The sequence below is a fragment of the Notechis scutatus genome, chromosome 2, assembly GCF_049901735.1.
Source record: "Notechis scutatus isolate UNSWTSFEM ecotype Mainland chromosome 2, rNotScu1.2, whole genome shotgun sequence".
In the NCBI taxonomy this organism is placed as follows: Eukaryota; Metazoa; Chordata; class Lepidosauria; order Squamata; family Elapidae; genus Notechis; species Notechis scutatus.
This window is the reverse complement of record NC_142010.1, coordinates 13,918,990-13,929,058: the sequence shown is the minus strand read 5'-3', so window position 1 is coordinate 13,929,058 and position 10,069 is coordinate 13,918,990. Positions and strand designations below refer to the sequence as shown.

Sequence of the window (10,069 nt, the reverse complement as noted above, 5' to 3'; positions counted from 1 at the left end):
TGACCTCTGGTTGAGCAGAGAGAGTTTTGGGGCATTCTTGTCTGGACTCCAGCATCATGCTTTGGTATATCATTATGGGATGAAGATAACCATCTTTTCACACTATAGAGGCAACTTAATGCAAAGATTGGACATTGGATGAATCTCAGCATAACTGTGAGTTATACCTTGAGGATGCCTGATATTATCCAATAAAGTAACTTTGTATGGAAGCCTTTCTATTGTTGAACTGCCTGTCTCTATATTCAGCCAGAAAATTAGAGGCAGGAAAGTGAAAAGATGCGGTTTCTGATTTCCTCTTCAATCAGTAACAAGAAATTTGTTGCTTAGAAGATACAGGGAAGAGTCATTAAATCCCTCTATGGGCAAGACGAGAGAAGAGGATCCGAGAAGAGGATCCATTAAGCAAATAGATGATTGCATCTCTTCTATCTCTGTCTCCGGGCATCTCCTCGAATTTTTTTTTTTAACTGAAGAAAAAAAAAAGAGCAATGCCTTCAATCTCTTTGCAAAGACCTGAGTGAATGTATTAGCAATTGAAAGAGACTCAGTGATCCTTACTGGTGCCTTAAAACAAAGAGGAAACAAAGTTAGGTGCCATAAAGTTTCCTTTGCCTAATCCTCCCCATGTATCCCACATGGGAGGAGCATGGGAATGCATGATAGGCATAGCTTGCAGAATCCTGGATTCCATGTTGATGAAGACATCTATGCTGACGCATGAGACCTAACCACCCTGATGGCAGAAGTAGTAGCTCCCATCAACGGCTGACTTTTAGTTCCAGTTTCCTCAGATCCTGAGAATCCAGCTATTCTCACTCCAGCCACCTTGCTAATTCAGAAGACAGGTGACTGGCCCATACCGTTAGGGAACTTTGATTCTAAGGACTTGTACAAGCAACAATGGAGACAAGTCCAACGGCTTTCCGACACCTTCTGGAACTGTTGGAAGCAAGAATACCTGTCTACCCTACCAGACCACCATAAATGGAAGACCAAAGAACTGAATCTTGAAGAAGGGGACCTTGTCTTGTTAAAGGACAAGGATGTGCATCGGGACTCTTGGCCCATGGGACTTGTGCATCAAGTCCTACCCAGTTCTGATGGACTAGTCTGCCAAGTCAAGGTCCAGATAGTGAGGTCGCAAGATTCTTCCTGCGACCCACAGACTTTCACCACGAATCTACACCAGACCCCTCACTGACCTAGTGTTGCTGTGGAGAAAGGCTGAACTCAAAGATTGAACTTCAAGCTTTGCATCTACCTCATTGTTGCATTGCTTGATGCTATGTTACTATCTACTGTTTACTTTAGTTGATAGTTAATTGGTAGTGGAATTATTCCTTGTGTGGCCTACAGGAGCATTAGAAAATAGCTTGACCCCCCCTCCTCTCCGTGGCAGCCCCTCAAATATTGGAAGACTGCTCCCTTGGTCCTTCTCTTCACTAGACTAGCCAAGCCCAGTTCCTGTAACCGTTCTTCATTTTGCTTCTCATTCAGAAAACTTCAGTTGAGAAAGACAGAACTGAAGAAAACTTCTTGGATGAGAAGCGAAATGTTCTCAAGGAAAAACAAAGTCTATTTGCCTTTTGAAAAAACACCTTTGGGACAACCAGGACCTGAATGACTGAGAATCTCCATAGACACTCAAAAGACAGAATATGTTAAGGAGTGAAAAGGGATCCTGGCCTGAACTAACCAACTTGGTCTCCTGTTCTGGGCCCTCCTGTGCACCTCATGTGCCTCCTTCTCTTCCTTCCCTCCAGCCAAGCCCGCTGTCACCATCTCCCCCACCAAAATGGACCCCGCTTCCCCCAACACCATCCTCCTCTGCACTACCACGGGCTTTTACCCCGTGGAGATCAAGGTCCAGTGGCTGAAGAACGGGCAACTGGAGGAAGGCATCACCTTTGGGGAGAAGCTCCAGAACAGAGACTGGACCTACCAGCTCCAGGTGATGCTGGAGACCCAGCCCCAGCGGGGGACCTCTATGCTTTCCAGGTGGGGTACGCCAGCCTGGAGGCCCCCATCACTGTCCAGTGGGGTAAGCCCCTCCCCTCCTGCTCTGGGGATCCCACCTTGCTCTGAGAAGGGGGAGAGACCCTCCCTGTGGGGAGAGCCAGAATGGACCCTCCTGGGGGAAGGTGGGCCTGATCCTCCTGCTCAGGTGAGGCTCCTTCTCTTTCCCCATAGCCCTGTTCCTCCAGATGTGCCAGGAGCAAACTCTGGATGGGGATCATGGGGGCCATGATAGGAGCGGCCTTCCTGGCTGTGCGGCTCTTCTCCTATCTGAAGAGCAAGAAAGGTGAATTTGGGGGGCTGGAGAAGGGGTTGGGGGGAGGGGACCATCTAGGGGAGGACTCTCATCGAGCTCAGCAGGTGGCCAAGAGGGTCCCCTTGAGGGAGTATAGTTGGGAACTTCTGTTCTTGGAGGGGTTATTAAGGGAAGATCCTGCAACCTATTATGGGCCATCGATGGGGAGGGAGACCCCCTGAGTCCTCCAGCCCATGAAGGGTCTCAATTGGCTCTTTTTCTCCTTCCAGCAATGCCCATCCAACCTCCCACAGGTGAGTTTCTCTTCTTCCCCCCAATCTGAATCCCCCGCCCCCAAGTTACAGGTGGATTTAAAATTCTTTAAATGTGCCTGAACAAAACCTCCTTGCTGAGGATACAGCAAATTTTTGAAAATTTACATTGCAATCAAAAACCAAAAACACACACGAAAACTAAAATCTCGCCCAGGGTTCTTCCAAGTTTTTGGAAAATTGCAAAAGGGAAGGGAAGGTGGGGGCCATTCCTCCCCAGGGGAAAGAGCACCCCAAGGTTGTGGGCTGTTCTTCCTGACCCCCCTCTTTTTCTTGTGACATTTCACACAATTTTTGCCCAAGTGACAACCCCATCACTCCTTTTGTGCCACCCCCATTCTAGCTCCACCTTCTTTCTTCATCTGGAACATCTGCAGGGAGGGAGGAGGGAGGGAGCCCCTCTCTTGATTAACCCCCTAATTAAGACGGAGGAGGAGAACTGGCAGCCTGAACCTTCTCCTGCTGAGACCCTCACCCCAGCTTCCTTTCAGGGTCCCCTTGTCATTTGGGGGGAGAGGGAAGGTATGGAGACCATCTAGACTGCCCCCAGGGACTCCGGGACTGCTTGTCCCTCCAGCCCCCTTCCCCCAGTCTCTCCTGCTCAGCAGAGACCTCCATTCAGAGCTATGGCTGCAACCCTCCACCTGGCAGCCACTTCCCCCAAATCCACCTGGAGCCCAGCCAAGGCTGGAGGCCAGCAGATCCAGAAAGATCCCAGCCAGATCCAGAAAGATCCCAGAGTTCCTGATAGGCAAACATGGAAAGATCCCTCCATCCCCAGGATGGAAGCAGGATGGAGGGGGAAAAAGTGATGGAAAAATTAGTTTCCATCTGAGAGAAGAAGAGATGCAGCTGTATTTCTACCTGGAAACCATTTCTGGACTTTGTGCTTGAGGCAGAAAAAAATGAAGTCTCAACTGGGATTTGCTGATTAACTTAGGTTTTTTTTTTTTTAAAAAAAATAGACATATAATAAATTTAGTAAGAATATATAATAGAAGTAAAAAGCTGAGGCTGTAATTTCACTTTACTGCGCTGAAAAACCTTTTCCTCCCCCCCCCCTCCTTTCTCCCACACTTCTACGCTTTCCTTCCCTTCCCTTTCTCCTTTCCTCACATGCTTTATTTTTTCTGTTTTACACCATGATAAAATAATAATAAAGAAATCAGGAAGAAAAACCATTGGAAAAAAGGACCCTTGTTTTAGCAGCGCTTCCTATTCCATCGCCCAGATCCGCAAATGTCTAACGGAAAAAAGTTCCATTTCTATGTCCGTATTTTTATATCGGCCATTTCCCCCCCAAATGAAAGTTTTTTGCATATTTTGTCTGCTGAAACTATCGATTGTTGGACTTGGAAATGATGGCGGGATGTTGCAATTGCTGGAAAAAAGGAGAGGCGGCCAGACGGTGTTCCGGGATCTCCATCCGGGGCTGTTTTGCAAGGGGGATCCCGACCCCAGAAAGAAAGGGGGAGATGCCTTCCCCCGGGGGGGCTGAGGTGGCCTCGGAAGGGGCTCTCCCAGCGAGAGAGACGCGGGTTGCAAGGACGGAAAACGCCGCTTTCTCCTGTAAAGCCGAGAGATCCCTCTGGAAATCCCCCCCCCGTGAAGGGGGGGGCGGGCTGGGGAGGGGATCCGGCTGGATTCGGAGGGATCCCAGCAGATCCTCTCCGCCTCTTCCCGCAGGGACTCTCAGCCGGGGGTTTTCCTGGCTTCCCTTCAAGTTGGGGGGAGTGTGGGACCCCCAAGTCCTGGCTGGTTGGGGGGCTTCTCCTCCTCCCAGAGCGAGGGGGGAGCCCGAAGGACCCCTCGAGCTCTGGCTCCTCTTTGCCCGTCTGGAGTCTCTGGGCACTGTGGGTACTCAAAGGGCATCTAGTCCGCCCCTCCAGGGGCTCAGAGAAAGGGAGACGGGATGAGAATCATGGGGGGGCGCAAAGGAAGTCCATCCTCCACTCCGGAGCTGGCATGAAAGACCCCTAGAATGCAGCCCCCAAGACTGAAAAGATCCCCAGCCGCCCACTTTCTCCGCTTCTCTCTTCCACCGGGGAGACTCTGCCTGGAGACAGATGACGCTCCAGAAGGAAGGATTCGCATTGGTTAAAAGTCCGAGAAAGTTTCCTCCTCTCACACAAGCAAACACACACACACGTGTTCATTTCATGGGTAGATTCGGGAAGAGCCACTGCACTGGATGACAAGGGGGGTAGGGGCAGCCCCGCAGCCAGTGAGAAGTTGGGGGGGGGGTCGCCCACAGACACCCCCTCCAATCAGCATATTGCCCCAACAATTTGGGTCCTCATTTTACCCACCTCGGAAGGATGGAAAGTCAACCTTGAGCCTGGTGGGGTTTGAATTGCCAAACTGTAGGCAGCTGGCTGCAGAAGCAGCTTGCAGTAGTGCACTCTTGAGCACTGCGCCACAGAGGCGCCTACAAGAACTGGAGAATTGGCTCATATTATGAACACGGAAGAAGTTTGGGAAGGAGGGGTGAAGCATTCAAACACTCTTATTTATTCCCTTCCAAGCTCCCTAAAGTCTCCCACCTGCCACTGGAGCTGCTCCTCTGCTCCTCTGCCTGGCTCAGGAGGAAGCCTTCAGCAAGGGCCACCGCCTGGGAGCTGCTCTCTGCTCCACACTCCCGCACCCAGCCCTCCATCTCTGGGGGCAGGAGAGCCAAGAGCCGCTCCAGAACCACCAGGTCCAGCATCTGGGCTTTGCTATGCTTTCCTGGACTCAGCCATCGCCTGCACAAGTCATGGAGTCGGCTGCAAAGTTCTCGGGGACCCTCAGCCTCCTGGTATTGGATGGAGCTCCAGGGTGGAACTTCTGAAGGGAGGACGGTTCCCTCCTGCAGGACCTTCTGCCCGGTTCTGGTCCAGCTCTCCCCACAGCTCCCAGGCAGAAGGACCAATGAGAATCCTCCCTTCTGCAGCGTCATCGGTCTCTGGCAGAGTCTCCCTTGAGTTCAGCGCAAGAGAAGATAGTTCAGCGCAGAGAGAGAAGCGAGAAAGTGGGAGGGGGGTCTTTTCAGTCTTGGGGGGCTGCGGCTCAAGGGGGGGCTTCATGCCAGCCCTGGAGGGGAGTGTTGGATTCCTTTTGCCTCCCACCCCCCAATCCGCCATGGAGTGGGGCTGCGGTAGTTGAGGGAAGGGGAGGCGCAGCCCCACAGCCAGCGAGGAATTGGAGCTCTCTTGACCGGTTGACTGGGGAGCCCTCGAGCGCCTTCACACACAAACACAAACCTGGTGGGAGCGCCCCTCCCCCAATCACATAGGGTCACTGCCCTCCCCGCCCTCCCAAAGCTCCTCCCTTTGGCTCCCTTCCTGGCAAGGGGGCTGCCGGAGGGCCGGTTTCACCCCCAGCGCGGAGGGGTTTTCTGACCCACCGCAAATGGAAGGTCAATTCTGGTTCAAGAAGGGCGGTTGTGGATCTGAATGGGGGAGGGGATAAGAGGGGGAGGGACCCTCCCTGTCAATCTATTCTCCCAAAGCTCCAGAAGGCAGGAGGAGAAAGAAAGCAAGGAACCTGGCCAAGGAGAGATTCACTTCCTGACGGGGAGAGTTTGGGGACCTGAACGGACATCTAGTCCACCCCTCCATGCCCACAGAGGAAACTCTAGATGACAATCCTGAAGAGACCAAAGAAAGTGGAGGGTCCCTTCTGGGGCTGGCATGAACCCCCCTTGAGCTGTGCCCCTCCCCCCAAGACTGAAGGGATCCCCCTCTCCCACTTTCAGCTTCGTTCTCTGCCTCCGAACGCTCTCCTCCTTCAGGTGAACTCACAAAGGACTCTGCCCGAAGATTGATGACGCTGCACCGGGGATAAATTCCATTGGTGTTTCAGCCCGTTCTGGCCCCTCCCAGCTCAAGTCAGAGAAAAACGTATCTTCCTCCTGACACACGCGCGCACGCACGAACACAAACGTGTTCATTAAATGTGAAGATTGTGCTGTGGGAACAGCTGCCGCGCTGGATGATAAGTGGGGAAGACGCAGCCCCGCAGCCAATGAGAAGTTGGGGGCCACACACACCCCAATCCGAAGGGAAGCCCCGGAAAACCCTCAGCTAAACCAGGGAAAGGCGTCGCTTCGCTTCAGGGGAGAAAAAGGCGATTCGCCTCCTTGAAAGACGCCTCAGGAACATCCTGAGGTAAAACTCAAGCAGCCCAGAGAAAAGGCGGGGGAAAAGGGAAACGCCCCCTTCACCCACAGCAACCAATCAGAGTGCAGATCCCCTCAGGCGGGAGCCCGCCCTCCTTCGGGGTGTTTGGGACCTTTGTGCGCTTTCCTTCTCCAGCCATTAAATGGGATGTTTTCACATTTAAAGGGTTCAACAGAAAAAGACCCAAAATTACTTTGCTTTTGTCCATTAGATTGAATTGTCAGGCTGGAATGGTTTTTTTTTTTTTTTTTAATCTTGCACTGTGGTAAAAATAAGTCAACATCTTTTCCCCCCTTTTTTCTCTTGTAACTCAGACTTTCTTTTCCCCTTTCTCCTTCCCTTAATTTCCTATTTCTATTTTTCTTTGTGTTTGGTATAATTAAACAAATAAGGTCTTTTTTTTTTTAAGACAAGTTTTATTAATTTTTAAAACACACAAATTATCATTATTCATTACATGTTTAAACCTTTTTCCCTTGTAAATTTAACAAGTCAGATAAATTATGATTCTGTTTTAAACCATTTCCATATAATATACCAAAACCTCTTATTCAATTTCTCTTTACTTCTCTTTACTCTTATTCAATATCATTATTATTATTTCATCTGTTTCTTTCTGACTTAGTTACCATTATTCTCATTCTATATTTCTACAAGTTTTTACCAATTCTCCCCCCAAAAAAGACATATACACACAACACACAAAACATAAAAAAAATCTTTTTGGAAAGTAACTTGGACCCAGGTGTCTCTCTCTTCATGGACTTCAATTATATTTATGCTCATCTTACATATCATTACTTATTTTATTTACCATTCTAAGCCTTCTATATTGACTTCTCCACATATTTCACACTTCTTAATTCTACCTTAATTAATCATCTTAGTTTAAATCATTATATTTGTATCTTTTGTCCATTTTTTATCATCCCTTTGTCTCATCCCTTATGAAAAAAAAGAAAATCAGTTTCTCCTGAAATCATTAATCAGAGTATGATGCCTTTCTATCTCCCCCCTAAGTTAATCAAATTAATCTTTAAAATAATATCTAATACCCAATCAGATTTTGCTTGGTACATTCTATCTAACTAATACATCCAACACAATTAAGTGCATAATTAGAGAATAAATCCAAATATTAAAAAGAAATACTATAATAAAAATTTTATAATAACATCAATACCATAATTTTATTAAACTCTTTAATTAAAACAATATTCTAAACCCCTCCTATTATTAAGTTTTAAAACCAATCATTTTTAAACATTTTAACATTTTAATCTCTTATCAACTCTTAAACCATTGCAATACTACCATCTCATCTTATGTACCTTGCAAAATCTTTTTTTTTTAAAAAAATAAAATTATACTTTATCCATTATCCATAAAAAATTCCTTTTTTCCATTTAATTTCAAAACGTTGTAGCTTTTCTCCACCTTTTCCCTTTCTTTCTTTTCCCAACAAATAAGGTCTTGAGACTCTAGAAAGACTGCAGAGAAGAGCAACGAAGATGGAGGCTAAAAGATATTTTTAAAATGGTTGCTGGAACTGAGTGTGTCTGCTCTGAGGAAAAGAAGGATGAGGGGAGACATGGGGGCATCTTTCAATATATCAGGGATTTCCACAAAGAAGATTTCTCTTTTCTGTCCATTCCTTTAAATAAATATAGAAACGGACCTAATGAAAGAGGTGGAGGTGGAGTTGCACTTTATAGATAAGAAATAACCAAACTGCTCTAGAAATGCCACAGAAGAAAGAGGAAAACCTCCTTATATAGCATTTGGATTCCTATAAAAGGGGGAAAAGAAGCACAGACTTCGAAACCTTTGTCTGACAGGGAGCCATGGAGAGGGTCCTTTCCCGCTACTCCCAAGCCCATCATCCCCACCCTCTCGCTTCCCCTCCCATGCGCTCCTCTTTCCTGCCCTTTCTACCCTCCTGGCCCTTTGCCCCAATCCACGAGGGGTCGCCCTCCGCCAAGGGAAGGAAACTCCAAGCCCTTCCCCATTGGGCCACTGCAGGGTGAACGTCCTGGCTATCTTCACAGATGAGGCACCAAAGGAAGTGACTTCACTGAACCATACCTCTCTATGACGCTGCACTTGCTCTCCTGAACACCTGGGGCTATGCAGGAGGCGGTTTGGCTGGGGGACATGCAGACGTGTCACGGGTGAGGGAGGGGACTCTTCCCGGGTCCCATACTCCCCAGCCGCCCTCTGCCCAGGGGAGGAGGAGCCTGGCATAGGCCCTCCTAGACCCAGGGGAGGAGAGAAGCACGGCAAGGAGGAGGAGGAGGCAGGATTCGCACTGGGCTCCCCGAGGGCCCGGTCCTGTCTCCGGAGGGGGAGAGAAGCAGAGGGCAGCAGCCTCTCCAGCTGCCTCCTTCCCAGCCCTGCTCGGGCGGGGGGGCGGCTGGGCCTGGCACTGGGAGGACCCGCTTGGGGCTCTGGGCAGGTTGTGGGAAGGGGGTCCAGGGGCTGAATCCCTCTTTCTGATCCTGGGCGTCGGTTTTTCTCTCCCTCCCAGATCCGGAAGCTCAGAGCCCTTGGCAGCCTTTGCAAGCCAGGATTTTCTCTGAGGGGGAAGGAAGGAAGGAAGGGAGCAGAAGGACCGGCAGGGATCCGTTCTGCAGCCCCAGAAATGGTTCCGTGAAGGAGAGGCCCCTGGAGACCCCCCAGAGTCCCTGCAGCCCTTTGGAGCTGCTCTGCCGGAGAGAGGAAGGATGGAGACACCCCCTTTGGCTAAGGAGGGGAGTGGAAAAGGCCCCGCGGCTCTTCAGCCTGGGAGTTGTGGGGAGAGCTGGACCAGAACCAGGCAGAAGGTCCTGCAGGAGGGAACCCTCCTCCCTTCAGAAGTTCCACCCTGGACCTCCATCCGATACCAGGAGGATGAGGGTCCCCGAGGACTTTGCAGCCAACTCCATTTTTTTTGCCTAAATGTAGAACCTTATATTTTCACCATTGAATTTCATAATAATCAGTGGAAACATTCATGGAGGAATTAGGAGAAAACTTAACATTTATTGGGCCACTGCAGTATTTTAGGCCTGTGTTCTTTTAAGAACTGAGGACTGCATGAGATCCAGGGCAAAAGTCTTTGAAAACAAAGAGGCCTTTCCTTTCCTTTGCCCTGGATCTGCTGTAGGCCTTGGTTAGCAGAGAACAGAGGCCTAAAGCACTGTAGTGCGAGATCATGTGAGATCAATAGTCCTAGATTTCCCACTACTGATCTTACATATCTCTCACTACTTTAGGCCTCTTTTGTCTGAAAATTCACCAAAGTAGGCAAAGGAACAGACAGCTCACCACTTCATCACAAGGTA

The 10,069-nt window shown here is 49.2% G+C and overlaps 1 pseudogene across 1 annotated transcript in view; it reads left to right on the top strand.

Annotated features, from left to right (window-relative positions):
* LOC113427945 (DLA class II histocompatibility antigen, DR-1 beta chain-like) overlaps positions 1 to 10,069 on the top strand; it is a 318,237-nt pseudogene that overhangs the window by 226,600 nt on the left and 81,568 nt on the right. The window contains exons 5-6 of the transcript XR_015747155.1: positions 1,767 to 2,044; positions 2,192 to 2,305. The product of XR_015747155.1 is annotated as a DLA class II histocompatibility antigen, DR-1 beta chain-like (transcript). The remainder of the gene's footprint in view (positions 1 to 1,766; positions 2,045 to 2,191; positions 2,306 to 10,069) is intronic.